This window comes from Sorex fumeus, unplaced genomic scaffold, assembly GCF_029834395.1.
Source record: "Sorex fumeus unplaced genomic scaffold, SorFum_2.1 ptg000024l, whole genome shotgun sequence".
In the NCBI taxonomy this organism is placed as follows: domain Eukaryota; kingdom Metazoa; phylum Chordata; class Mammalia; order Eulipotyphla; family Soricidae; genus Sorex; species Sorex fumeus.
In genome coordinates this window covers 36,200,825-36,227,593 of record NW_026606081.1, presented here as the reverse complement: position 1 = coordinate 36,227,593, position 26,769 = coordinate 36,200,825, and the positions used below count along the sequence as shown (strand labels likewise).

General features: G+C 44.1%; 1 protein-coding gene across 1 annotated transcript in view; it reads left to right on the top strand.

The window, feature by feature from the left end:
- The window catches only part of SH3RF1 (SH3 domain containing ring finger 1), a 194,428-nt gene that overhangs the window by 91,451 nt on the left and 76,208 nt on the right, over nt 1-26,769 (top strand). The gene's annotated exons all lie outside the window — the stretch shown is intronic.

Sequence of the window (26,769 nt, the reverse complement as noted above, 5' to 3'; positions counted from 1 at the left end):
GAAATAAGAAATAAAGTTTTATGTTGATTGCATTGAATCCTTAGATCTCATATAGTATGTAGTGTAAGTATTGCTGTTATATATCTCGATTTTTCCAGAACAGTCTTCAATTTAAATATTCTGCTCCACCTTCACCCATAAGCCACACATCTTTCTTTATTAAACAACAAAAATTATTAGTGTAGCCTACTCTATTCCAGATACAGCTCTAGGTTCTGAGGATAGAACAAGAAAAAGATGGGCCCTCACCTCATTTTAATGGGAGAGACATGCTGTACAAGAAAAAATTAGAAAGCTACTGAATAGAATATCATGTGCATAGATATTTATGCAGAGGACTATAAGTGCTCTAACGGAGATATGAAGCCAGGTGAGGAGATTTACAAAGTTGTGGGGACACTCAGAGCGGGTGTTTTCATTTTCAGTTTGAGAAATCTGAAGACAGCTGTCGGGAAAGGACTTTTGCTTGAGGACATTCTGAAGGGACAGAGCTCTCTCCAGCACCAAGACCACTTGAGGAATGACCAGCTTGCGATGCTCTAAAAGCTCTGGGGTGTCAGGGTGCAGTGCTGGCCTCTCTGCTGTCCTGGCGCCAGGGGCTTGGGAGGTTACTAACTTTCAAAGGGCAGAATGAACAAGGGTAGAACACTTTAGTTATGCACAAAGAAAAAGTTGGTTTCTTCTTCCAACTACAGTTAACATCACCTACAGTTAACATCGTTAACTATCACCTGCACTTAACATCATTGTCTTGTATATGAAATTTTGTTTGGAAAGTAAAGCTCAAGTTTAGCACCCTTAAACTGGCACAAAAGCAAAGATTGGACTCATGAAGAGTTAAGTGTATGTTTCTGGAACAGCGTCCCTTGTGGAGGGTGCGGGGGGGGGGGGGGGGAGAGCTAGGAGATCTTCACACACTCAGCCCTTATCTCATTAGTCTCCAAGTTCACCATCTTTCTCTTTTCTTTTTTTCTTTTTATTTATTTATTTATTGAATCACTGTGGGAAAGTTTACAAAGCTTTCAGGTTTAGGTCTCAGTCATGCAAATATCAAACACATTTCCCTTTACCAATACTTATTTTTTACCATGAAGAACCCCAATAAAACCCCACCCCCCACCCCTCCCAGTCCCTGTGGGGCAGATGAATTCTAGTTAACACTCTATGTGCTTTGATTAGATTCATTGTTTCAATAAAAGATTCACCTCTATTATTTAGAGTTTACACCCCCCCCCCCCCAATTCAGACATGCTGAAGAAGCATTGTGTAGTGATTTGCTTTCTACAGCTGGGTTCAAGAATTAAATGTTGGTTTTGGATTTCTGCTATTTTACTTATTGACCCTGGAAGTATTTCTACTGAAAGTCAGATAGTTAAGAAATTGGTTTCTGTGCTCTGGAGTCGTGGACGTGCTGGAGAGCCGCTAGTGGTGGGCAACTGGTGGCCTCGGTAGGGCATGAAGGGTGGAGCGAAAGGCCCCCCTTCCCTTGAGGTTTTAGTCGCCCCCACACTCCCGGCTCATACCTGCTGTCCACAAGGCTCCCATGTGGCCGCCATCCTTCTTTCCAGAGAAGAGAGGGCGAATGGGGCAACACCCTTTCCCCTCCGGCAGACTTGATGGCCTGGACTAATGCATAGTCCGTTCACTTTTCTGCTCCAAGCTGCTGGGTTCTGCATTAAGTCCTTGTGCTTCTGGGGCTGTGGCCGTGCTGGAGAGCCGCTCGTGGGGGGCAACTGGTGGCCTTGGTAGGGCGTGAAGGACGGACCGGAACGCCACCCTTCCCATGAGGTTTTAGTCGCCCCCACACCTCCGGCTCATACCTGCTGTCCATAATGCTCCCATGTGGCTGCCATCTTTCTTTCCAGAGAAGAGGGGGCGTCTCTTTTCTTTAGTACCCAAAGACCTTATTTATTTTACAGGAGTGTTCTGTAAACTCCACCCCTCCACCCTCCAAAGTGCATGCTTGCTGAAAGAATTTTGGATAGGGTTGTTTTTTTCTTTTTGGGTCACACCCGGCAATGCACAGGGATTGCTCCTGGTTCTCACTCAAGGAATTGCTCCTGGCAGTGCTCAGGGGACAATATGGGATGCAGGGTATCAAATCCGGGTCGGCCACGTGCAAGGCAAACACCCTATCTTCTGTGCTATCGCTCCAGCCCCAATTTTGGATAGGGAAGGAAGAAAGAGAGAGGGAAAGGTAGCAACTAGCTTTGGGGAACATGGGAAATGGATAAAAAGGAAAGGTCATTTTTTATTCATTTTTTTGTTTTTGGTTTTTTCTTTTTGGGCCACACATTCTGGTACTCAGGGATTATTCCTGCTTCTGAACTCAGAGATAACTTGCTTGGGGAACCATCTGGGGTGCCAGAAATTGAACCCAGGATGCCTTGTTCAAGGCAAGCATCCCACCTGCTGTACTATTGCTCCAGCCCTGGCAGGGGATTATTTCCACTAGGGCATGTGTTTCCCTGGATGCATGTGTTGCCCATCCCTGAACCCCAGCCACTAGAGATATCCTTCCTGAAATGATCCAGGTAGGATGGCAAGGTTTAATTGCAATAAGGGCAAAAAGGTCCTTCAATTTTTTGTAGGATTCAACCACTTCCAGTTAACAACTGAATGAGCAGACCCATTATGGCCACAGGAACTAGTCCTGTAATTCTGAAACAAGATGCGTGGAACACAGGATCGCTAGACTTCAGCGGAATTGTTCACAGGGCTGTGGGCTCAGACAACTGTAAAGCAATACTTGGAATCCCAGTGGAAGTACTGAGCTTTCCTGGCACATTCAGAATCTCCCACATGTGATTTTCCAGAGTAGCTGGGCTGGGCTGCATTTTGGATTAAATTTACTAAATGCCCACGCCCTCAATTCCCTGAAGCAAGAGTGTGATTAAAGAGGGGAGAGGCCCGCAGGTGCGCACTTCCTTTTCCTGCAGGGAGGGGAGTGCCTGGCGCTCCTTGAGACAGTGCAGAACATTTTTTTCTCCCAAGTATGTGTTTAGGTTCTAAAGGCTAAGTTATAAGGGCATTTTTAAACCTTGCATGAGTGAGGAGTTATTTCTATCAAAAGTTTTTTTTTCTTTTTCTTTTTAGGTCACACCTTGCTATGATGCTCAGGGGTTACACCTGGCTCTGCACTCAGGAATTACTTCTAGCAGTGCTTGGGATTCGAGAGATCTAACCAGATTTGGCGGCCGTGTGCAATGCAAACACTCTCCTCACTGTCCTATTGTTTGAGTCCCTGTCAAAGTTTCTAAACCTAAAGAATAAATATCTCATTTTATTTTCTGTACCTATTCATCTGGTGCCCATTCATAGTTTTTAAACTGTCAGAGTGTGTGTGTGTGTGTGTGTGTGTGTGTGTGAGAGAGAGAGAGAGAGAGAGAGAGAGAGAGAGAGAGAGAGAGAGAGAGATAGAGACAGACAGACAGACAGACAGACAGACACAGACAGAGAGATGCTTATGCTTATTCACTTAAGGGAACAATCAAAGTCTGAACCCGCCAACTTAAAAATGAGACAGGGTGGGGGTGGGTCCAGGAACCCCCATCCTAGACTCTCCTTGAGTCTAGGATGGCGCAGACTTCTCTTGTTTATTCTGTGTTAGTCTGCATACTAAACATTCATCTCTTTTCTTTCTTCAATTTTGCTTTGAAGTTCAGCACCAATGTAACTGGTGACTGGCAATTCACTCGAGTAGTTAAAATTCCTCAGGTTGAGGCAGTGTGTTAAGCTGTAGTGTTATTATTGTAACCGGCTAATTATGTAATGTCAACAATTCAATGAGGTGGACGATCAGTATTTATACAAGCAAGTCTTGGAACATGAGCCTTTAGACTCAGTGGTTTGGGCACATTTTTCTCATCTATGGGTTTTCAGTTTAACTCTTTTTTTCCTTCCCCCACACTTTTATTTTTCATGTGGAAATGTTTCCCAAATCAAGATGCATTAAGTTGGAAAGGGGAAAGGAAAAAATTGGTTAGGATTTGGGATGCATTTTGCTGCATTTGCTTCTTTTGCTTTTGCTATTATGCACATGGTTTGCTTTTGGTTATTCAGCCCCAGAATTCCAAGTTTTTCTCAATTTCTGTTTGCTCCCCATGCAATGACTGTGGTCAAGGTTCCTGCAGGTTTCTTGTGCATTGACTTTGGAATATTTGATGTATTCACACCTTCCTCTAAGGAGCTTATTGCGGAATGGAAATATAAGGGATTTGCATTCACTGTACTCTAGCCTGATTACCCAGGCTTCTGTTCTGACTTAGTGGGTGGAATATGTCTTAGGAAAAAAATACATAATTCTGACAAGATCCTTTCTGAAAAGTCCAACCAGCTGTTTCAAGTAGAACACTGTAAAATTTATTCAAAGTAAATTTTATTTCACTTGGAAGCGAATGTAGTTCAAAGAATGAGCTAAAGTAAACAGTGAAATTGAACGTACTCAAAGTTTTGAAGTGTGTGCAGAGTTGGGAGGGCTGTCTTTGCGGGGACTTTCTGCAGCCCTTGTTTCTGTCGTCCAAGTGCTCCATTCTCCTGCTGTTATCCTTGGATAACCCAAAGTGTGTGGGAAGTTCCTCCAGGAGAAATGTGACGTCAGACTCATGGGTGCCATGCGCCCTTGCACAGGCTGGCCGGGCTGCAAATGTTCGCTACTGAGTCACATGGTGAATTCGTTTCTCCGGCTGCTGAAACAAATTATTGCAAACCTAATGGCCTCAAGCAATGCAGATTTATTCTCTCCGCATTTTGCGGGTCAGGAGTTCAATGTAGGCCTCAGTGGGTGGGAATGAAGGTACCCCCCAGGCTGGGTGCTGGCATCTCAGTGCTGTAGGATAGAATTGTGGATCTCGGTTGCCTGGTTGTCTTCTTTTTGCTTCTTTTCTGTGTGCTGCCTTCTCTGCTCTACTAAGAATCAGACTACCGGGTTCAAGTGATCTTCCTGTGACCTTTCTCTGGGGTCCAAGCAGAAACCTTGTGACTCTGTCTTCCATTGTCATATCTGCTCTAAGTCAGAACTCACCTGGGCATGCCCCTTGATTTTAACTGCCCTGTGATTACATTTGACTAATGAGATAATCCAGGATTATCTCCTTACCTCAATGTGTGTATGTACATACACACACACACACACACACTCACACACACACACACACACACACACACAGGCTGTGTGGGGCACAGTTAGGATCACACCAGGCTGTGTTCAGTGACCAGTCTTAGCGGTGCTCAGGGCCCACACGCAGCACTGCCCAGGGCTGGCTGTATGCGGGCAAACACCTTGCCCCCTCTATTATCTCCCTGGCCCCTCCTCAAGGCCCTTAGTCACATTGGCAGAGTCTCCTTTGCTGGTAGAGGAGCATCTCACGTTTTTGGGTCTAGACTCTGCCTTTCAGCTACATGGTTTGGGGCTGTCAGTCCCGCTCCCTGTCTTGACATATAAGAGGTGGCACAGCTGGTACTTAAGGTTTCTTCAGCCAGGTGCTTCTGTGCCTCAAAATCATGGCCAGGTCTCTCTCTCTCTCTCTCTCTCTCTCTCTCTCTCTCTCTCTCTCTCTCTCTCTCTCTCTCTCTCCACCTTTATCTCTCAGGCCTGTGTCTGTGAAGGACACATAGGATCTTCCTCCTGTCTTGTTTGTGCAGTGCTGGAACTGGAAATATGGGCCTCACATATGCAAGGATTGTGTTGCAGTGAGTCACATCTCTAGTTCCTGGTCATGATGGAAAGCTATTTACGTATGTGTTTTCGACTTGGAAGCAAAGAGACTTAAAGGATCGGGACAGGTGGCTCAGCAGGAGGGCACTTGACTTATGTGTGTGAGGCTTTGGGTTCAATACCAAATACCAAGTGCTGGGGGCAAAAATAAAACTATGGGGGCTGGATTGATAAAACAGCAGGTCAGACACTTGCCTTGCATGCGGCCTACCTGGATTCTATCCCCAGCACCCAAGATGTTCCTCTGAGACTGCCAGGAGTGATCTCAGAGCACAGAGCCAGGAGTGAGCCCTGAGCACCACCAGATGTGGCTCTCCTCCAGAAACAAAAGATTAAAAAAATATTGATCGAATATTCACTTAAAATGTGCCTCGCTGTAAAAATTAACATGTAAAATAATTTTTATTTGACAAGTATTTTAAGTGGTATGGATGTATACAATGGGTTATGAATATTCTTTTTTGGGGGTCCACCCAGGGCTTACTCTTGACTGCACTCTGGGATCACTTCTGATAGGCTTGGGGAACCATATGGGGTTCCAGGAATCAGAACCTGCTCAGATGTGTGCATGGCAAGCACCCTCCCCACTGTATTATCTCTCTAACCCTATATGTTCTTTAGATACTAAACTTCCATTATATTCCTTCAGTGTTTAATTTTTATAATGTTTGCAAGGGCTGTCTTTGCTTTACTTTAGGTCTTATTTAACTAGAGGATGAAAAGTGTCTCCTTTGGTCCAAGTAGGTGTTTCTGAAGAACCGTAGGGTATAAATTGAGGATATCTCTAGGAAAAGATATGTTTCTTGAAAAGAACTTGAATTAGAGGGCTGTGAAGAAGCAGCCCCTTAATAACGAGTACCCTTTGTCTGCTGGGCAGCTGGGAGCAGGCTGGACACAGGTCACCGCCGACTGGGTTTGCCATTGAATTACAGACCAGCACAGTGCTCGTAGGAGGCTTCATATCGCCTCTGCTATGAAGAGGGAGCACTGCAGTGAAGAGCTGCAGAAATCACCAGTGTTCTTTGCTGTGAGTTTGAAGTAGGTGCAGCAATGGAGGAGGACACAAGTGTTGCCAAGGAACGATGCAAGAGGGGGAGGGGCCCCGAGCACCCCAGGAAACATCACTTTCCTGGGCAGAGCCAGGCAGATGGTGAGCCGCCTCCGCCAGTGCACTTGCTGTTGACCAGGAACTCATTACTAGAAAATTTGTTCTTGACACTGGAAAAGAGAAACTGTCAGAAGAGTAAATCCTAGGGCAACTGAGGAAGAAATCTAAAGGAGACTGAAAGGAAAACTAGTAGTCTCTGATTTCTGTGCTGCTCACAGACACACATATTCGCAGATACGTGTGGGTGCACACACACACACACATTTTCTCTCTGAAGTATAATCTTATATTAAATTTTGTTTATTTATTTAGGCTTTGGGGGCCACACCCTGCGATGCTCAGTTGTGACTCCTGGTCCTACACTCAGGAATTACTCCTGGCAGTGCTCTGGGGACCATATGGGATGCTCAGGATGGAAACCTGGGTCGACTGCGTGCAAGGCAAATGCCCTATTGCTATACTGTCACTCTTGCCCTGAAGTGTAGTTTTAAATCTGTATCCTTTGCCTTAGCTCTATGTTAGTAGTAATGGTGACACCAGCGGTACCAACTGTGGTGGTAGCTTTATTTATTTATTACTTGGGGGGGGTGAGTTGGGTGGGGGCACACCTGTTGCTCAGTGCTATACCTGTCTCTGTGCTCACGAGTGACCCCCCCGTGATACTCAGGGGTTCTTCTGGGTGCAGAGCAACCATCTTTTCTTTTTTTTTTTAAATTTTTATTAGTGAAACACCATGAGATACAGTTGTAGATTTACAAATTTTTGTGCTTGGGTTTCAGTTATACAATTATCCAGTACCCATCCCTCCACCAGTGCCCATTTTCCACCACCATGGATCCCAGTATCCCTCCCACACCCATCCCCCCATCCCACCCTGCCTCTGTGGCAGGGCATTTCCTTTTGTTCTCTCTCTCTCCTTTTGGGTGTTGTGGTCTACAAAAGAGGCATTGAGTGGCAATCATGTTCAGTCCATAGTCTACTTTCCTGGGAGGATCCTCCAAACACCCTTTATTTGGTGCTCACTTCTCTATCTGAGCTGCCCTTTCCCCTAGAGCAGAGCAACCATCTTAACCTCTGGTACTATTTCTCTGGCTCAGGGAACACTGTCTTTGTTTTATTTTAAACAATTTAAAATCTGCTCAGTCAAATATTTGCTGCTTTGGTTCTAAGAATTCATTCTTCGTGTCCCCCTTCCTCCCCCATCTTACAGGTTTTGTTGTTAGGGCTCACGCTTTGACTTTTGGAGGTTGGGAAGATGTCATGTCAGGTGACTCCCACACATTTCACGAGTTCAGTTAATTAGGCCCTCTTGGACATAGGGAAATATTTGGCTCTAAGATTTTTCCCTTTGAGCTGGCACACTTAAGCCTCAAGGCTCCGTGACCTATGGCATCAGGATCACTTGCTCTACACAGAAACTCTCTCGGTGGAACCACACTGATTAATCAAATAATCTACTTACAAGGTCTTGTCAAAGGGAAGACCCTGATTGTGGAGACAATTTTCTCTCCCTCCCTTTATTTTTATAATTAGATTCATTGGATATACATAATTCTTTTTTTTGCTTATTTTTTGTTTTTTGAATCCTTGAAAATCTTGGCACAGTGAACTGAAGACTTGGTTATAAGTGCGGGAGTTAGAGTACCAAATGGGAATTTTACTGATCTTTCTCTCTGGCAGAATAGAGAAGTGCTAGAGTCAATTATTTGAAGCTGCATGTCCTAATTGGTCATTGTTTGGGGTGAGGGGCAGTTAGTATTTAGGGCCTACCTAGCTTTTCTTTTTTGCATTTTCTCCTCCTGCAGAGAGACACTGGTGTAGCTGGTGAAGAAAAAGCAAGGAGGCTTCAGATACAGCTTCTTATACTTGTTATGTTTACAGAATTTCTTAGTCTTGGACAGTCATCCATTTCTGATACATAGCGATAGAATTTCGATTATTTCTTTTTATTTATTTATTTATTGAATCACTGTGGGAAAGGTTACAAAGCTTTCAGGTTTAGGTCTCAGTCATGCAAATATCAAACACATTTCCCTTTACCAATACTTATTTTTTACCATGAAGAACCCCAATAAAACCCCACCCCCCACCCCTCCCAGTCCCTGTGGGGCAGATGAATTCTAGTTAACACTCTATTGCTTTGATTAGATTCATTGTTTCAATAAAAGATTCACCACTATTATTTAGAGTTTACCTCCCCCCCCCCCCCAATCAGACATGTTGAAAAAGCATTGTGAAGTGATTTGCTTTCTACAGCTGGGTTCAAGAATTAAATGTTGGTTTTGGATTTCTGCTATTTTACTTATTGACCCTGGAAGTATTTCTACTGAAAGTCAGATAGTTAAGAAATTGGTTTCTGTGCTCTGGAGTCGTGGACGTGCTGGAGAGCCGCTAGTGGGGGGCAACTGGTGGCCTTGGTAGGGCGTGAAGGGCGGACCGAAACACCCCCCTTCCCATGAGGTTTTAGTCGCCCCCACTCCCCCGGCTCATACCTGCTGTCCACAAGGCTCCCATGCAGCCGCCATCTTTCTTTCCAGAGAGGAGAAGGCAACTGGGGCAACACCCTTTCCCCTCTGGACAGACCTGATGGCCTGGATTAACGCATAGTCCGTTCACTTTTCTGCTCCAAGCTGCTGGGTTCTGTATTAAGTCCTTGTGCTTCTGGGGCCGTGGCCGTGCTGGAGAGCCACTCGTGGGGGGCAATTGGTGTCCTCGGTAGGGCATGAAGGACGGACCGGAACGCCCCCCTTCCCATGAGGTTTTAGTCGCCCCCACACCCCCGGCTCATACCTGCTGTCCACAAGGCTCCCATGTGGCTGCCATCTTTCTTTCCAGAGGAAGGAGGGCGGAAGGGACTAACACCCTTTCCCCTCCGTGCAGACATGATGACCTGGATTAACGCATAGTCCTTTCACTTTTCTGCTCCAAGCTGCTGGGTTCTGCATTAAGTCCTTGTGCTTCTGGGGCTGTGGCCGTGCTGGAGAGCCGCTCGTGGGGGGCAACTGGTGACCTCGGTAGGGCATGAAGGACGGACCGGAACGCCCCCCTTCCCATGAGGTTTTAGTCGCCCCCACACCCCCGGCTCATACCTGCTGTCCACAAGGCTCCCATGCGGCCGCCATCCTTCTTTCCAGAGACGAGAGGGCGAATGGGGCAACACCCTTTCCCCTCTGGCAGACTTGATGGCCTGGATTAATGCATAGTCCGTTCACTTTTCTGCTCCAAGCTGCTGGATTCTGCATTAAATCCTTGTGTTTCTGGGGCTGTGGCCGTGCTGGAGAGCCGCTCGTGGGGGGCAACTGGTGTCCTCGGTAGGGCGTGAAGGATGGACCGGAACGCCCCCCTTCCCATGAGGTTTTAGTCGCCCCAACAGCCCCAGCTCATACCTGCTGTCCACAAGGCTCCCATGCGGCCGCCATCTTTCTTTACAGAGGGGAGAGGGCAAATGGGGCAACACCCTTTCCCTTCCGGGCAGACATGATGGCCTGGATTAACGCATAGTCCGTTCACTTTTCTGCTCCAAGCTGCTGGGTTATGCATTAAGTCCTTGTGTTTCTAGGGCTGTGGCCACGCTCCAAACTTAACTATGATTTTCAGAGAGAAACTTTGGGTGGTTTACTTCCCATGGATCACTTTGTATATAGAGAGACGTCGCAGGGCCGCATAAGCGGCTGCGCGGTTTTGAGGAAAAGTCCTAGTTCCCGCATACTCGAGCTGTGCTTGTAGAGGCTTCTGGTCACCGGGGTTCCATCTGGGGGAGGCGGGATGCTGTACCTACCCCATCTGGGACTTCCCGATGATCTCGGCTCTTTTTGGAACCTGTTTTTTTTTTTTCTTTTCCCCTTCAGGATCTGTGGATCCCGCCCTCCATGTTGTCCTTCTCTTCGGCTGAATGCTCTCGATTATTTCTTCTTCTGCATACCTCCCAAACCCTAATTCTTTATTTTTACCCATTATATTATTTTTTTTGTATTCTCAGAATTTGATAGTATTCTATTTGTAGTTATAATTCGTTCTATGGGCTTTTTAAAGGGCTTTTGAGAGATTGAGAGCCCATAAAAAAAGCATTTGCAATACACATATGCAATATACATATCACTTAATCACTTAACTTCCCGTTAGTTGTCGATTTGCTCGAGCGGGCGCCAGTAACGTCTCCATTTGTCCCTGTCGCGTGCTAGTATAGCCCAATGGCATCTGTTCGCTCCGGGAACATGAACGGCCTCAAACCGATCGTTCATGATCTTGACGAAGAAGTCTGACCATCTGGTAGGTGGGCGGCCACGCGGTCTTTTGACATCCCGTGGAATCCAGTCGGTAAAAGCTCTAGTCCAGCTATCGTCTTTAAATCTCATTACGTGACCAGCCCATCTGATTTTCAACACCTTGGCAAATGAGACAGCGTCCCTGATTCTTGATCGTCGATGGATGTCAGAACTCCGGATTCTTTCTCTCATTTGAGTGAAACGTGATATTCCAAGCATAGCTCTTTCTATTCTTCTTTGGGAGACCTGAATAGCATTCTCATCTTGTTTGCGTAGGGCCCAGGTCTCTGAGGCATATGTTAATGCAGGAATAACAGTGGAATCAAAGAGATGTGCCCGGAGCTGGAGGTTCTTCCTCTTCTTAGCTATTTCTTCGACGTTCTTGAAGGCGTTCCAAGCCGCTCTCTTCTTCCTGCGCAGCTTGGGTGCCAGGTCATTTGTCATGTTGACCTCTGGACCTAGGTACACATAGCTGTTGCATTCGGAGATGGTTGTTCTGTTGAGAGCGAATGGGGTGTCAGGAATGAGGCTGTTTCTCATAAACATTGTCTTCGTAAGATTCAGCTGTAGTCCTACCTTTCCACACTCACGGTCAAAGTCGGCCAGCATTTGTGCCGCTTGGCTGATATTTGATGTTATTAAAACAATGTCATCAGCAAAGCGGAGGTGGTGTAGTTGCCGACCATCTATCTTCACTCCCATTCCTTCCAATCCAGTCGTCGCATGATGTTCTCGAGGGTGGCACTGAAGAGTTTTGGTGAAATGGTATCACCCTGCCGCACCCCTCTCTTGACATCAACGATCACTTCTTTGTAGAATGGTGAGATCCTGGTAGTGAATCCGCAATACAGCTCACGGAGGATCCTGATGTATTGGGCTTGAATGCCCTAATTGGCTAGGGCTTCAATGACCGCTTCCGTCTCAACAGAATCAAAGGCCTTCTTTAAATCAATGAACGTTAAACAGAGCGGCATCTTGAACTCCCGAGAAACCTCAGTGAGCTTGGTTATCGTGTGGATATGGTTGATGGTGCTGAATCCTTTGCGGAACCTGGCTTGCTCGCATGGTTGTCCTTCATCTAGTGTTCTGCCAATCCTATTTAGGATGACTCGAGTGAACAACTTGTAGATGACAGACAATAGGCAGATCGGGCGTTAGTTGCCAATGTCATGGATGTCTCCCTTCTTGAACAGTAGTATGGTCCTGCTGGTTTTCCATTGGGATGGAACCTTGCATTCAGACAGGTAGCGAGTGAAGAGCCAAGCCAGTGTATTGATGAGTACTGACGGCAGGTTCTTCAGGTGTTCAGGTCTGACCTTGTCTGGGCCGGGTGCTGTTTGTTTCTTTACTGATGAAATGGCGTGTCGGATTTCGGATTTTATACATATACACATATGTAAAATACATATGCATACATACTAGTGTTGTTGGATCCGCAAATCAGAAAATCTGGCCTAAGTCATCAGATTCTGTCCCATTGCAAGTGAGGGGAATCCAATATTGATGTTCCAGTGGTTCCTTGTGACTATTTCATTTGTGTCTTTTGGATCATAATCAGCTGTCCATGTTTGTGTCATAATATTTTACCTGTCTGGGAATGTTCTGTGCTGTCTTTATGTATTACTGCAGTTATGGTCGCATGGGAGATGTTCCTTTACATACCTGTTTTCTCAGTTGACATGTTTAGATTTTGTATGTTCAGAATGTCTGCTTTGTCTGCATTCATTCTTAGTAGTTTCTTTGGCTACGTTTTTGAAAATCATGCTCTTAGAAATGTAAAGGCAGTGTTCTGCTCTCCTCTTTTCATTCACTGTTGCTGCCAAGAATATTCCATTACGGTTCTGTAATGGTACACTCTTTGCCCTTCATCTTTTAGAATTTTTTCATTATCTTTGAAGTTTTGAAATGTAATGAGATGTGTCTGAATATGGTTCTTTTTTCCCCTCATTAACCCTGCTAGGTACTTAATGAGACTGTTCTAGCTGATATCTTGAGTGTCTTTAGCTTAGGAAAATATTCTTCCATTACCACATTTCTTTCATAATTCTACTCCCCCCATTGTCTCTGTTCCTTTTCTATGAAACCCATTTTCAATGAATATTATTAACCTTTTATATTTTGGTCATTTTTTATTTCTATGTATTTTCCTTTTGTTTAGGGACACATTCCTGACATCATAGAGAAAGTCATCACTTTGTTCTTTACCCTGTTCTGTAGATATTTCAACCTTCAGGGCAGGACTAAAGACCAGTATGTTGTGGTGTCTTTCCTCATACATTTATGTATATATGTGGTTTTCTTTTTTATATTTTTATTAGTGAGATACCATGAGGTACAGTTGTAGACTTACACATTTTTGTGCTTGGGTTTCAATTATAGAATGATCAAATACCATTTTCCACCACCACGAATCCCAATATCCCTCCCAACCCCCATCCCCCCATCCCACCATGGTTTGGAGGCTAGCCACACATGCTAGGGGAAAAGGGAGCTCAGATAGAGAAGGGAGCACCTAATAAAGGGTGTTGGGAGGATCCTTCCAGAATGGGAGAAGCATGCAGAAAGTAGACTATAGATCAAACATGTTTGCCACTCATTGCCTCTTTTATATATGTGTTTTTTAATGTGTGTGTGTGTGTGTGTGTGTGTGTGTGTATTTTTAATCCAACCATTGAAAGTTTTACTTTTTGAGAACTGGGATTGGACTTTACCCCGTGAAGCTCAGGGCTTACTTCTGGCTTTATGCTCCTGATGGACTTGGGGGACTGTGTGGGGTGCCAGGGATTGAGCTTGGGTCAGGTAGGTGTGAGACAAGTGCTTTACCCACTGTACTATTGCTCTGACTTCACATTTTAAATTTCAATTCTAGAATTCTTGAGTTTTTCTGGTATGCCAGTGGATGGTTATTGTTTTCTAAAACCACCAGATTTTATTTTAGATCGCAAGTTTTAGTGATTTTAATTTGAATTTAGGAGGAAAGTCATTCAGTTGATTTATTTAAACATGGTGTTTTGCTCCCCACCGCAAAACACTTAATTTATCTCTCCCTTTGATTTATTTGTCTAGGTTAGGCGAATAACATAAAGTAGAAGCAGATACCCATGTCTGTGCCCTGACCTTCTGCTTGTTTGGCATCTGGTAGGTAGAGAGTGGACAGACTCCTTGACTAATGCGCTAAACAGAATTCCTCAGAGTAGAACAGTGGGCACAGCCCGCCAACTGAAAGTGTGTAGAGAGGGAGTGGAGAGGGCATGGGGGCATGGCTCGGTGGCAGAGGTGTGTGCCTCGTGTGCTGGGGGCCGTGGGTTTCATCCCCAATACAATAAAATCAAAATCATAGGAATGGAGACACTTTGCTCCTCTCTCTGAGAATGGAGTAGTGGGGGAAGAAAACCTGCCTAGAGGGAGGAATGAATAGAATTAACTTCTCTTACATTTCTATCCTCTGGAGCAGGGGCAGTAGTGGGCTCTGAAGGTGACTCAAGATGACGAAAGACATCACCCCCACCATCTAAGCATTGTCAGATCGGTAGCATTCCTAGCTAAGTACTGAGATATAGAGTACCACATTGGAAAATGGATTAAGTATTTACTTCTGTAAAATAATGCCAACAGAACTAGAAAGAAAACCTTCTGAGGTCTGAAAGGAAAATATACACTTGTGTTGTGCGTGAGGATGAGGATGGGAGAGTGCCTTTGAAGGATGTCATGTTTGGCTGGGGTTCTCAGCTGTGCCTGAGGTCTGAGGAGAGAATGGCTGAGAAAGGTAGGTAGGAAAAGCAACACAGGGGAACTTGAGGGAGTCTCACTTGATGAGAATATTATATTTGTTAAAGGAATGTGAGGTATTTAAGAAGATAGTTTGGGGTCAGATTGTAACCAAAATGCCAAAAGGAAGGGTTTGACCCAATTTCACTTGAAAGGGAATTAGGGGAAGGTTGATCAGACAAATCTCTGATTATAGCTGTATTACAGAATATTTACAAATATTTTTTACCATCATGTTACAATACAGTCAAGGTGGCAGCATAAGAACTATAAGGTTATCTCTAGTTAAAGAAGTAGAAAGAACTATAAGATTATCTCTACATTTAATTAAAGCTCTTTGAAAGTCAGTATTCCAAAGCACATGTATCTGACCAGATTGGTTTTCTTTTAATGAGAAGACTTGATTGTGGTTTTAAAGTCCTTGATTCTTTGCTGTGGATTTCAAAGGATTGTTTTTACATTTTTATAATAGATTTATTTCAGAGTCAGAAGATATTACTTTGCAGTATTATTTAATCTTCACTATGTAAACTTCATATTTAAATGACAAACAGAATACTTACTCCACTGATGAGTAAAGTAAACAAATTATGTATTACTTCTTTCACATAAATCACCATGGTATACCCATCCACTTTTCATTATTATGCATTGTAACAGATTGGGTTAGACTTGGCACATTCGGGCTGACAAACTTGATTTTCAGGCTAACTAACCTATATTCTCATTTTGTTTTCTTTGCAAATGCTCTTTATTCATTCTCCCCTACCCTATTGCTTCTCGTATTCTGGAGAGTCCAGCCCTAAAGAAGAGACAAAGAACAAAATCATCATGAATAAAATTATTCTTTCAAATGGTGTTCTTGCCAAAGAAATCATGATATTATTAGAGATCATAAATTATAATCGGTTCCACTGCCTTTGGGCAGAACCAAACTTGGGAGACTGTCCTATTTTTAAAAGTCTCTAGTGAAAAAGATATCATAATCCATTGCAACATTTAACAACCCTTGCTGTCAGGAAATTCTTTCATCCCACTTAAATAATGCATGCAATTGGTTTAAGTCTGTAATTTACTCTTCCGCGAGTATGAAGTCAACTTTCCCCAAGACCATTTCTGCATTTGAAGACTTCTTTCATTACTGCCCCACTGATTCACCGGTTTCTGAAACTTGAATGTCATAATATTTTCCAACACTTTTGTTATCTAAATTTCTCCCCTCTGAGTTCACTGCCATTCTCAATCCTTTTGTTCAGATGTTTCGGACTGTGTCCTGGGCATCTAGTGAGAGACTGATTAAGGGCAAGGACAGGGTCAGGTTTAGCAACACCTCTCATTACATGCACATTACATATATCTGCTTTTTGTGGGGCAGGAGGGGTACCTGTAGTGTATGGGGACTGGACAGGCAGTGTAGTTCCAGAACTCTGTGGGACAGAGAATCAAAGACAGCGCCACTTATAACAAAAGCATTCGACATTTTGAGTCTTTCTCCAGCCTCTGTTTGCCTGTTGTTTTTTTCCCCCCCATTTATTTTGAGGGCGGAGTGTGAGTGTGGGTATTGGGCCACACCCAGCAATGTTTAGGGTTTACTCCTGGCTCTGTGCTCAGGGATCACTCCTGGCAGTGCTCGAGGGACCATATGTGGTGCTAGGGATCCAGCTGTGGTTGGCTATGTTCAAAGCAAATGCCATACCCCTGTATATATCTCTGGTCCTTTGCCTGTTTTTAATTTTTTGACTTTATTATGTTTTATTTTCAGAGTTTGTTGACTTTGCTTTGTTTTGCTTTATTTTGGGGGTATGGGATCCCACCAGCAGCAATGACGGGCTCTTCCTAGCTCTGTGCTCAGAAGTAAATGACCCCTGGCAGTGCTCATAAAACCATATGCGGTGCCGGAGATTTGAATCAGCGTCAGAGCCTCTGTAGCTACATGCAAGGATGTGCCCTACCTCCTCTGTTATCTCTCCAGCCCTTGCTCATTCACTTTTCAGGGTTCCTTTTATTTCTGGACTCAAGTTCTTTGTCAGATCTATATATTGCAAATAATTTTTCCTGTGGGTTTTTTTTATCTTTTTTTGTTTTATCTTTTAATTTTCATGAAGCCCAATTCATGAATGTTTATGGTTAGACTTGTTTGGGGCCTGCCTCATCACTAAGATATTTTGTGTTTTCTCTTAAGAAAACTGTTTTGGCTTCACATTTGTTTCTGGGATGCATCTCAAATTAATTTTTGTATATGATGTGAGGTAGGAGTCAAAGTTCATTCTCATTCCTGCACCACCCCCAAGGACTTCTAATGGTTCCAAAACCATCTATTGGAAAAGCTTTCTTTGACTCACTTGAATTGTCATGGCATTTCATGTTGTCCTTATGTATGTGGGTCTATTCCAGTGTTGTTTATACTCTGAAACTCTAAGAGGCTTTCACATTTAATGTCATGTTTAAATTCTATGAGCATACTCTCACCAGGGTATTAATGCAAACTAGATAAAAAATTTAAAACCAGGCACTTGAAATCAAAGCTTTTACCGACCTTTTCATTGAATATTAAAGGGAGCTCCCAAAACAGTTCCTCTCTCCTCCCCTGGCTTCTGGAAGGATTAGGGATGGTGGTCTCACTTCTGCCTCTGTTAGACCACACCTTGAGGTGCAGGTATGTGTCAGGAATCAAGATATTTTCCTACTAGACTTTTCCTTTGACCAGAAATACCTCCAATAAGTTGCTCAAATTACTTCAGGGAATTTTCCCAGTAAAATTTCCAGTCCTTTGCCAAATACTACCATAATTAATTAAGCATGCAGTGAAAGAAGAAAACTGATATTGAGAACAATGTGTCACAAATTTTCTGCGTCTTTGGTGACTGCATTCTCTATGGAGAAATTAATAACATTTGTGTTCTTTAATGATTTCTCTGTCACTTGGTTACTCCCGTTTTTCCGGCCATCCAAGAAAAAGATCAGCTGCACCGAATCAGCTATTTCCTCATAGCCACCAAATGAGTTTGTAAGAAAAATATTTGTTTGCTGAGATGAGCTGCGTGATTTGTTTCGCATTCTTCAGATGCCAACGGTTTGCTTAGTGCAAAGCACTCAGCAGTCCCTTTCCAGAGCATAGCTGGGTTCTAGAGAGCCTTGAGAGAGATATCACTTGGCAGTCCTAACGCCCGTTTCTCTCTGTTTTATAAAATCTTGGTGCCAATACTCGAGGCAACTTAGGGAACTCCTTGGTCTGTACTCCCCCTTCTCAGGTCTCAGTGTTGGCAACCACTGAGTATCCTGGGAGGTACTAAGGAAGGTTTTAAAATGATCAGCTAGCCACCTGCCATGGGCCATGGGCCAGGCGAACCCAAGGACAGACAGATTCAAAAGCTGGTGAGTCTGTCCAGAGAATTCTCTTCACCATTGCTTTTTCCCACCAGATATGGCATTTTCCCACTTCGCCATCCACATCTTAGCACTGAGCCCACTAGAGAGATCACTTTCTTTTCTTCATCTCCTGAGACTGAAGAAAGTGCTTGTGATGATGTACAGCACATAGTTCCACATCTCTCACTAACAGCTGTAAATGGAGGGAGCTGAAGGCCTTGGTCCCAGGCTGAAGAGGACACCCCAGGGGAGCAGAGGAGCAAAATGTTGGATGGCCCCTGCCCTGAGGAAGCGGGGCTGCAGCAGCCTCTGCATTGTGTGGTCTTACATCAGCTTCCATATGACGGAACTCAGTCAGCCCAGACAGAGGAAGGTGTAAGTGAAAGAAACGCAGCGTGATTCTCAACTGCAGCTGCAGAAAATCCACACAGGCTGGGGCACCGGGCCCTTGGTGGTGAAGGAATGTCTTAGTCTTTAGATAGCTTGTATAAAACAGCGCGAGCCAGGAAGCTGATTAACAACAGAGATGACTTGTCTTTGCCCTGGGAACGCCCTCTTCTTGGTTCCCCATTGGCACTTTCTTGTGGCATCCATACAGGGCAGAAGGGGCTGGCAGCTCTCTGGGGTTCAGCATAAAATCATGAATCCCAGTACCCTCTGGACCTCCTCAGGCTTCACTTTTGAATACTGTCACCTTTAGGGGAGTCAGATTTTTTCACTGTAGGAATTTGCAGGGGACACAGACCTCCTGCCCATCTAGCAGGGAGGAATGGCATGTTACATGCTGGCGCTGAGGACAGCCAGCTGGATTGCTTGCAGAGGGAAAGATGAAGTGGAATGGATGGCCAGTGTATACGAAGTGCCCTAAACCCCTGCTGAAAACATTACTGTGATTGGAGAGGTGATCAGGAGTTATAGGCTGCGTGGTATTTTGACAAGACCTGGCTTCAAGAGTTATTCTTGAATCTATGTTTATAGTCACTGGTTTCTCTTCCTGCCTATTGGGTTTTTAGGGCTGGTTTTATCCCTGAAATATAGCTATTTCCCAACCATGCCCTTTAGTTCACTTATCACCTAAAATGTTGCCTTTCAGACTCTGCTCTTGGGTAGTCCCTCAGAATAGCCAGGAGAGGGTCAGAGCGATAGTACAGTGGGTAGGGTGTTTGCCTTGTGTGTGGCTGACCCGGGTTCAATTCCTGGCATCCCATGTGTTCAGTCCCTTGAGCACCGCCAGGAGTAATTTCTGAGGGCAGAGCCAGGAGTAATCCCTGAGCACTTCCTGGTATCACTTAAAAAAAATAGACAGGAGAGGGGAACCAAGGTATGGGCCCGACTGTACCCCAGTTGATCCCTTGTGAGTTCTAAGGGGGAAGAAAAGATTGTATGTCTCTTTTTCTTTTTTTAAAAAAAAGTTTGGAAAACTTTGCTTTTCATTTTTCCTCCAGTTATTTGAACATGATCTATAGACTTCAGCCAACCTTGTTATGTATTTACTGGTTAAACATTTGGTTAAGTATTCATGTAATGATTCTGTATCCTAATCAGTTGATTCCCAGGGAAAATTCAGTCCAGAGAAATTGGGAGGCGATTTGGCTTTTCCTCAAACCTCCTCCCTCCGCCAGCAAAGTCCTAAACACCAAGTGGCTGAGTGATATGTGGTCAGGACAGTAACTTCACAAAAGTTGGTAGGTTGTACGAAAGGAATGTGAGATAAAGAGAGGGAGGCTTTAAGCAAGAACTGAGCTTGAGGAGGGAGTGGAGGTGGGGAGGGCAGCAGGGAGGAGTGGGTGGGGGAGAAAGGGATGTGGGGTGTGTTGACTTGCAGGTGCTCCTCCTTCATTGAAGCGGAACAGGGACCCAAGTCTAGATTAAAGGGGTAAGGTGGACTGACTGGAAAGCATCGGTCCCAGGAGAAAGCTGAAGAAAATGAACATATTAGAACAGGGGCATTGTGGCAGCAGAATAAGTGCGAAATGAATGAAATGCAAGTGGGAAAATATGCTGTTCATTTTTGTTTGTCCACCACCACTGTCTTTGTATGTTACTAGATTTGATTCAGGCCAGCAGGATTAAAATGTTTTGGGGATGGGGGGGTAGAAGCTTCAAGTGGTCATCAGATAAAAATGCCCAGGAAAGTGTCCTCTACAAATAAATATTAAAGGGAAGAACAAAAAAAAACCATATCATGGGATTGTGGTATTCCAGTGTTGCTTTGGAAGCATAACTTTAAATATTCATCTTAGACTTTCGCTCCATTGAAACATTTCATATGATGGTCACAAAAATACTTAAGTGATGATCCAACCTAGATATCTTGAAAACAATGCTTAAGACTTAATAACTATTAAAGAGCCAACATTCTAGGAAATACTATCAGTCAGTTCTTAGAGGATTTCATTTTGGGGGGTTGGGCACACTCTGTGGTGTTCAAGGGGATTCTGAGGAGACTTTATGTGGTGTGAGGGAGGAACCAGCCTCAGCCACATGTAAGACAAGCACCTTTTCCCCATCTTTCTGGCCCCAAAGCATTTCACATTTTAGAGGAACTATAACATGTATTTGTATGGAAGACATTCAGATTTTTTTCTCTTCAGTCATTTTGTGGCTTGTTGTTCAGCATTCAGTACTTCCTGTTGCTTTGATTGCTTTCTTCTTTCTAGAAAGTGTTTGGAATTTAAGTTTGAACCCAGCCAAAGTTTGTGGCCATGTGATATAACTAAATGATTAAATTATACACATTTTATTGCTGTTTCCTTGACAAGAGTATCATCTAGATATTCTTTTTCAGTCGGTCATTGAACTTTACTTTATGGAGCAGTAAGAAATGCATGAAAGGATTTGAATTTGAAGAGGCTGCCTCACATGTCTATCTGAACACTGGCATTTAAGAGTCTGTAAAATAAATTGGCAGTGAATGCTTTATTTACCTGTTAGAATCTCAGCTATGTTATCGAGTAGCACTTTGCCAGATATATTGGAATACACTTGATGGTACCCAAATGGAGTGCAAAGTATTAAATCACAATATTTGCTTGCGGGTCTCCTGAGACCTTCATTTAATGTCTTGTAAAATACCAGCATATATAACGTTGATGCAAAAAATATAAATGAAAAGGGGAACGGTTCCACCGGCATGTTTATTCTTTTTTGAGATGAATTAATTAGTCAGTGTTATGGAAATGTATTTCAGGTTAAGAATCATTATAGTGCTTCACCTGTCTAAGTTGCCAGGCGTTTTGATAAGGCTGTCAGTCTGAGTGACAGCTGCAAGCCCAGGGTTACACTGCAGAGTCCTTTTCTCTCTGGCTTGCTCTCCTGCTAAGCTTCCCTTTCATGTATAGCCAAGTGAAACATAAGCTCTGCAGATCCTCAGGAGCCTGGGCCTGATGGGAGGACCCTGAAGACAGACAGCAGTTTGGAAGGCACCAAGGGCAGAGGGCTCGGGAGATGACTGCACCCTGGACCTTTTGAGGAGATGAATGAGAGGCCTTGCCTCTGGGCCCTGGCTGGGTTTTACCCTCCAGAGCATCTTGAGACTTCCAAACCAATTGTTTTTGGCTTTTTCCTTCAGATCTTGCAGAGGGGAAAATGCATTTTTTTTTATTGCTCTTCCAAGTCGTTTAACCATTTATCCTTAATCATCTGCAGTCTGTGTGGGAATAAGTCTTTTAAAGATCACTGAACTTTGCTTGATTTGAAATCAGAGTAGAATTCATTTTATTTTATGTGGGAAGGCTTCTTTTAAGAAACTTGACACAAACAGCCTTTTCAGCCTCTTAGAATTTAATTGAAAAAGAACACCATAGAAAAACAGAGCCAGATGCATGGGTGTCTGCTCTTGGGGTGGGTTCCTGTAAGTGTTCGGATTGCTCTTTGGATATTGATCACTGAAATAACCTTAGCAGTCAAGATAGAGCCAGGCAGTGTGAATAAGTAGGCTTTAGGTCGCAGTGGCATGGATGAAATGAAGCTACCCATAATGTATATGTCACCCTTAGCATAAGTTTTATCCTTGCCTCTTAATGCATTAAGAATGTTTGATGACTTTAGAAAACTCTAATAGATTTGCTTCAGTGGAAAAGTTAATAAGTCCATTAGACCACTGGTGTGTGAAAGAGATCTGTAAAGAAATAAATTCCTTTAGTTACCACATCAGTATGTCTCAAAAAGAACCATACTGTGGTTTCTTTGGAATTTTACAGATCTCTTCAAGCGCAGTTCAGAATGGTTTCTAAGAGCGTGCAAAGTCTATATTTTTGTGCCTGAATTTGGCTGGCATGAACTTGGACAGAGTGGGTCAAACAGAGCTAATTGAGGTGGGGGGAAAATGAGGAGAACAGGCCATAATGCTGAATAGAGTTATTTGTCACTGAGTTGGTAATAGGATTTTCAATTAATTCATGCCGGCTTCCAATGCCTTTACATTAGCGCTGTCAAGATGAGCTACAGCCACATCTAAAATGCCATCCCCTATTAAGCGGTGCATGTCAGTAAATTTGTAATTTCTTCTGTTCAACCAGAAGATGAATGGATTCCACTCAGAAAACAAATGTGTGTTTCAGAAATGCACATTTTCCTCAACACTTCCTAGGAGGAACATTCTTTACATTGTTATATGGTGAATATCTATCAAAAGTGTAATTGCTCTGTGAATTCGTCCAAAAGGAAAGGCCTCCAGCTGTGGAGAGACAGATTCATTTTCAGGTGCTGTGTTGCACCGGTGAGCAGGCGTTTCACACTGTATGATGGGGGTGATGATCTGGATGATGATGATGACGATGATGGTGGTGGTGGTGGTGGTGGTGGTGGTGGTGATGGGAGGATGATGTAATGATAGCTCACACATGCAGCATACTGCCTGCTGTGTCATTTAGAGGGGCTTACATACATTAATTTTTGAAATCCATCCAACAACCCAGATGAAGACATAGACACAGAGAGGCTCACTGTCTTCCTCAGAACAAACAGCTATACAGTGACTGAAGGGCTTTGCACCTGGCCTCTTCGCCTCTGGAACTGGCTTTCAGATTTAGCCATTCTGGATCACCATGTTGTCAGCTCTGATCCAAGAGTTGGTTGATGCTGACAGTCCTTGATGCTGACAAGTCTCTCTCCTCCCCCCCCCCCCACCTGCCCCGGAAAGTCTACTGTGTATTAACAGTGACTGTTATTTTTTTCAAACCTGGCTTGGGCAAGATGGCTGAACTGTGATCCCCGAGTGGTATGGCAAAGGAGGCATCTCTGTGAGGAAAGACAAAAATGTAGAATTTCCTCTTCTACAGAATTGGACTCTGGGTGCACTGAGATCAGGGTGCACAGGAGGGTGAAGCCTTAGGATTCTTGGTGGTATTTCTCTTTTGGAGAAGCCGCAGACTCATTTCAGAATGGGATTGAGGCTACCCAACGGGAGTGATGCCATTGAGAGGCAAGATCTTAAGTCAGTGCCCCAAAGCCAGAGGGCACAGGGTGGTGTCAGAACTTCTAGATGCTTCCTCTACTGTCTTTCAAGAGGAAGACAGTGAACCTCTCTTTGTCTGTTTCTTCATCTGGGCTGTTGGATATATTTCAAAAATTAATGTATGTAAGCCCCCTCTACATGGCCCAGCAGGAAGTATGCTGCGTGTATGCTGCACCTCTCTCAGACCAACCACAACTCTACATGGGTCATGCCAAGTGCAGACAATTGCCAGTAGCATTTGGAGAGTCAGGAATTGGTTATTCTGTATAAGCCAAAGAAAAAGTTTACAAACAAAACAAAACAAAACAAACAAGCGAACAAAAACTGGCTTGTGAGGAGGTCAGACTTAGAAACCACAGTAATTTTTTAAAATATTACGAGTTTTCTGTTGTTGTTGTTATCACGGTATAAAATTTGAGCTGCATTTTGAGGCTTTAGGAATAATCTTATGAGTTTTATTTCCTATTGATCTGCACTGTAGCACTGTCCTCCCATTGTTCATTGACTTGCTTGAGCAGGCACTAGTAATGTCTCCATTGTGAGACTTGTTGTTACTGTTTTTGGCATATCTAATACACCACGGGGAGCTTGCCAGGCTCTGCCATGTAGGCTGGATACTCTTGGTAGCTTGCCGGGCTCTCCAAGAGGGACAGAGGACTCGAAACCCAGTTGGCCGCATGCAAGGCAGACGCCCTACCCATTGTGCTACGGCTCCAGCCCCTATTGATCTACTTTACTGAAAAGATCAAACAGAGCCAGAACGATAATACAGTCTTTGGGGCACTTGCCTTGCATGCAGTGCACCCTGATCAATCCCTAGGATTACAAATGATTCATGGGCTCTGCCAGGAGTGACCCCTGAGCACAGAGCCAGAAATAATCCCTGAGCACTGCCAGGTGTGTACCTACACTCTGCCCACAAACAACAACCAAAAAAGGCATCAAACTTCTTTTAAACAAGTTGTCTATATCATAGATCTGTGCTTTGCATATAGCACCCTGCTCACCTGTTCATCCTGATTGGCTGAGGGTGCACCCCATTTTTCTCATGGCCATCTCAGCTCCCAGGAGAGAACAAGGCAGAGTCTCCTACCCTGTGCCTGACTGTCTCCACCAGGGCCCAACAGCTGAAGACCTCCGGGGCCCAGCCAAGGCCATGCTGGGACCACTCTCCACACACTTGGATGAGCCTCACGCATAAAAGAACTGGCAGAGGAACCCAGGTGTGTGGGACCCGGGACTGAGATCTCCAAGCCTGCATGGTTTGGGACTGGACCTGCCTGTAACTAGACAGGTACACCCACCAACTGCCGTGTAACTCCAACAACGGCCAGGATCCAGAGATTATCACACTCAGCTCCGGGAAGCGCAGGGCCGCATTTGCGGCTGCACGACATCTTATCATCTCATTCCTACTTTGGACAAACTGGCAGGCTACCAAATGTAACCTGCTCACACGGCAGAGTCTGGCAAACTCCCTGTGGCATACCCAATATGCCAAACCCCAGTAACAATGATGGGTCTCATTCTCCTAAACCTGAAAAAGCCTTGAATATGGTACTTAAAAAAAAAATCTCAGGGCTAGGACGAAGAAGACGTTACTGGCACCTGCTCGAGGCAATCGACGAACAACAGGGTGGTCGTGATCGTGATCGTGATCTGTGCTTCAAATGCACAAGTGGTTCATTATTGCCTGAAGGATCCAACGACGGGAAACTCCTTAAATTGCTCTCCTCTAAGATACCTTCTGCTCCCCCTGCCTACTTCTCCTGTTCTTTCTGCCCCCATATTCCCTTCATAGAGTTGCCTTCTTTATGACACCCCAGACCCTCTACACAACATGTTGCAGTTCTTTGTTGGTGCTGTCCCCTTTGCCTTTCTCTGTCTTCTTCCAAACCCAAGTTGTCTGGCTAAGTTCCTCTGTATCCTTTAAGCCCTGGCTCACTATTTTATTTTATTTATTTATTTTGCTTTTTAAGACACACTTGGCAATGCACAGGGGTCACTCCTGTCTCTACACTCAGGAGTTACCATTGGTGGTACTCAGGGGACCATATGGGATGCTGGGTATCAAACCTGGGTCGGCTGCGTACAAGGCAAACGCCCTACCCGCTGTGCTATTGCTCCAGCCCCAGGCTCACTATCTTATTTCCCATAGAGAGTGATTTGTTTTCCCACCCACGAAACCCTTGAGATCTCTGTTCTTTGCTCCTCTACCCTTTCTCTCCTCTCGCATTCACTACTAGTTTTGAGGCCTTCCTAATATATTTTTGTTGCACGACCAGAACTGGACTCTTTAAAGCCTTGGTTCTAGCACATTGCCTGGTTAAAAAGTTGAGAGCTCGGTAAATGTTTTCTGAATAAATGAATCAAGGATTAAGGATGTGAAAGGCGGGAGTCCAATAATCACTTTCAGCAAATTACTCTAGAAATGTCTGATTTGCCATTTATTCTCCAAATCAGTGATAGGCAACAGGGTCCCTTGGAGGCCAGAGATCTTCTTAAAGTGACAACTGACGCTCAGGAATGGGTTTCTCCAATGCCACGGGGAAGTATTATATTTAATCTTTGTGATGATTAGATTGCCTTGGGACTATCACACATTTTAGGCCTGTCATTTAAAGCTATAATGTAATGCAGTAACATTTAAAATCTCATCTATTAGTGTATCAGCCTAATAGTGCTCTCTACCCAGAAAAGTGTAAAGTTGAGTGATGGTATAGAGCTTGTTACTAACTTGGAGAGGCACTGGCTAGGGTGGCCCTATTTGCTGTTGTAATCCACACCCTGCCACGACGTAGATCATCAGCTATAGTTATTGGGCTCATAAAGAAATAAGATCTGCCATCCCCCTTAAAAGTAGTAGAGGTTTGGCTCCAAAGCCAATCTGATTTTTAATACTCTTTATGAGCAGTTACCAAATTCATGATTTGTTCTGTTATTTAATCTTCCAAATGCTTTGTGTTAATTCTACTGTATAAAATAGCTTGTGTCTTAACTTTTGTTCCTTGTTTTCTGAGTTTTTAAATTTTACACCAGGGAGCCAGGTGCTGCTGTCTTACTAAAAGCTTGAAAAGACAAGAGC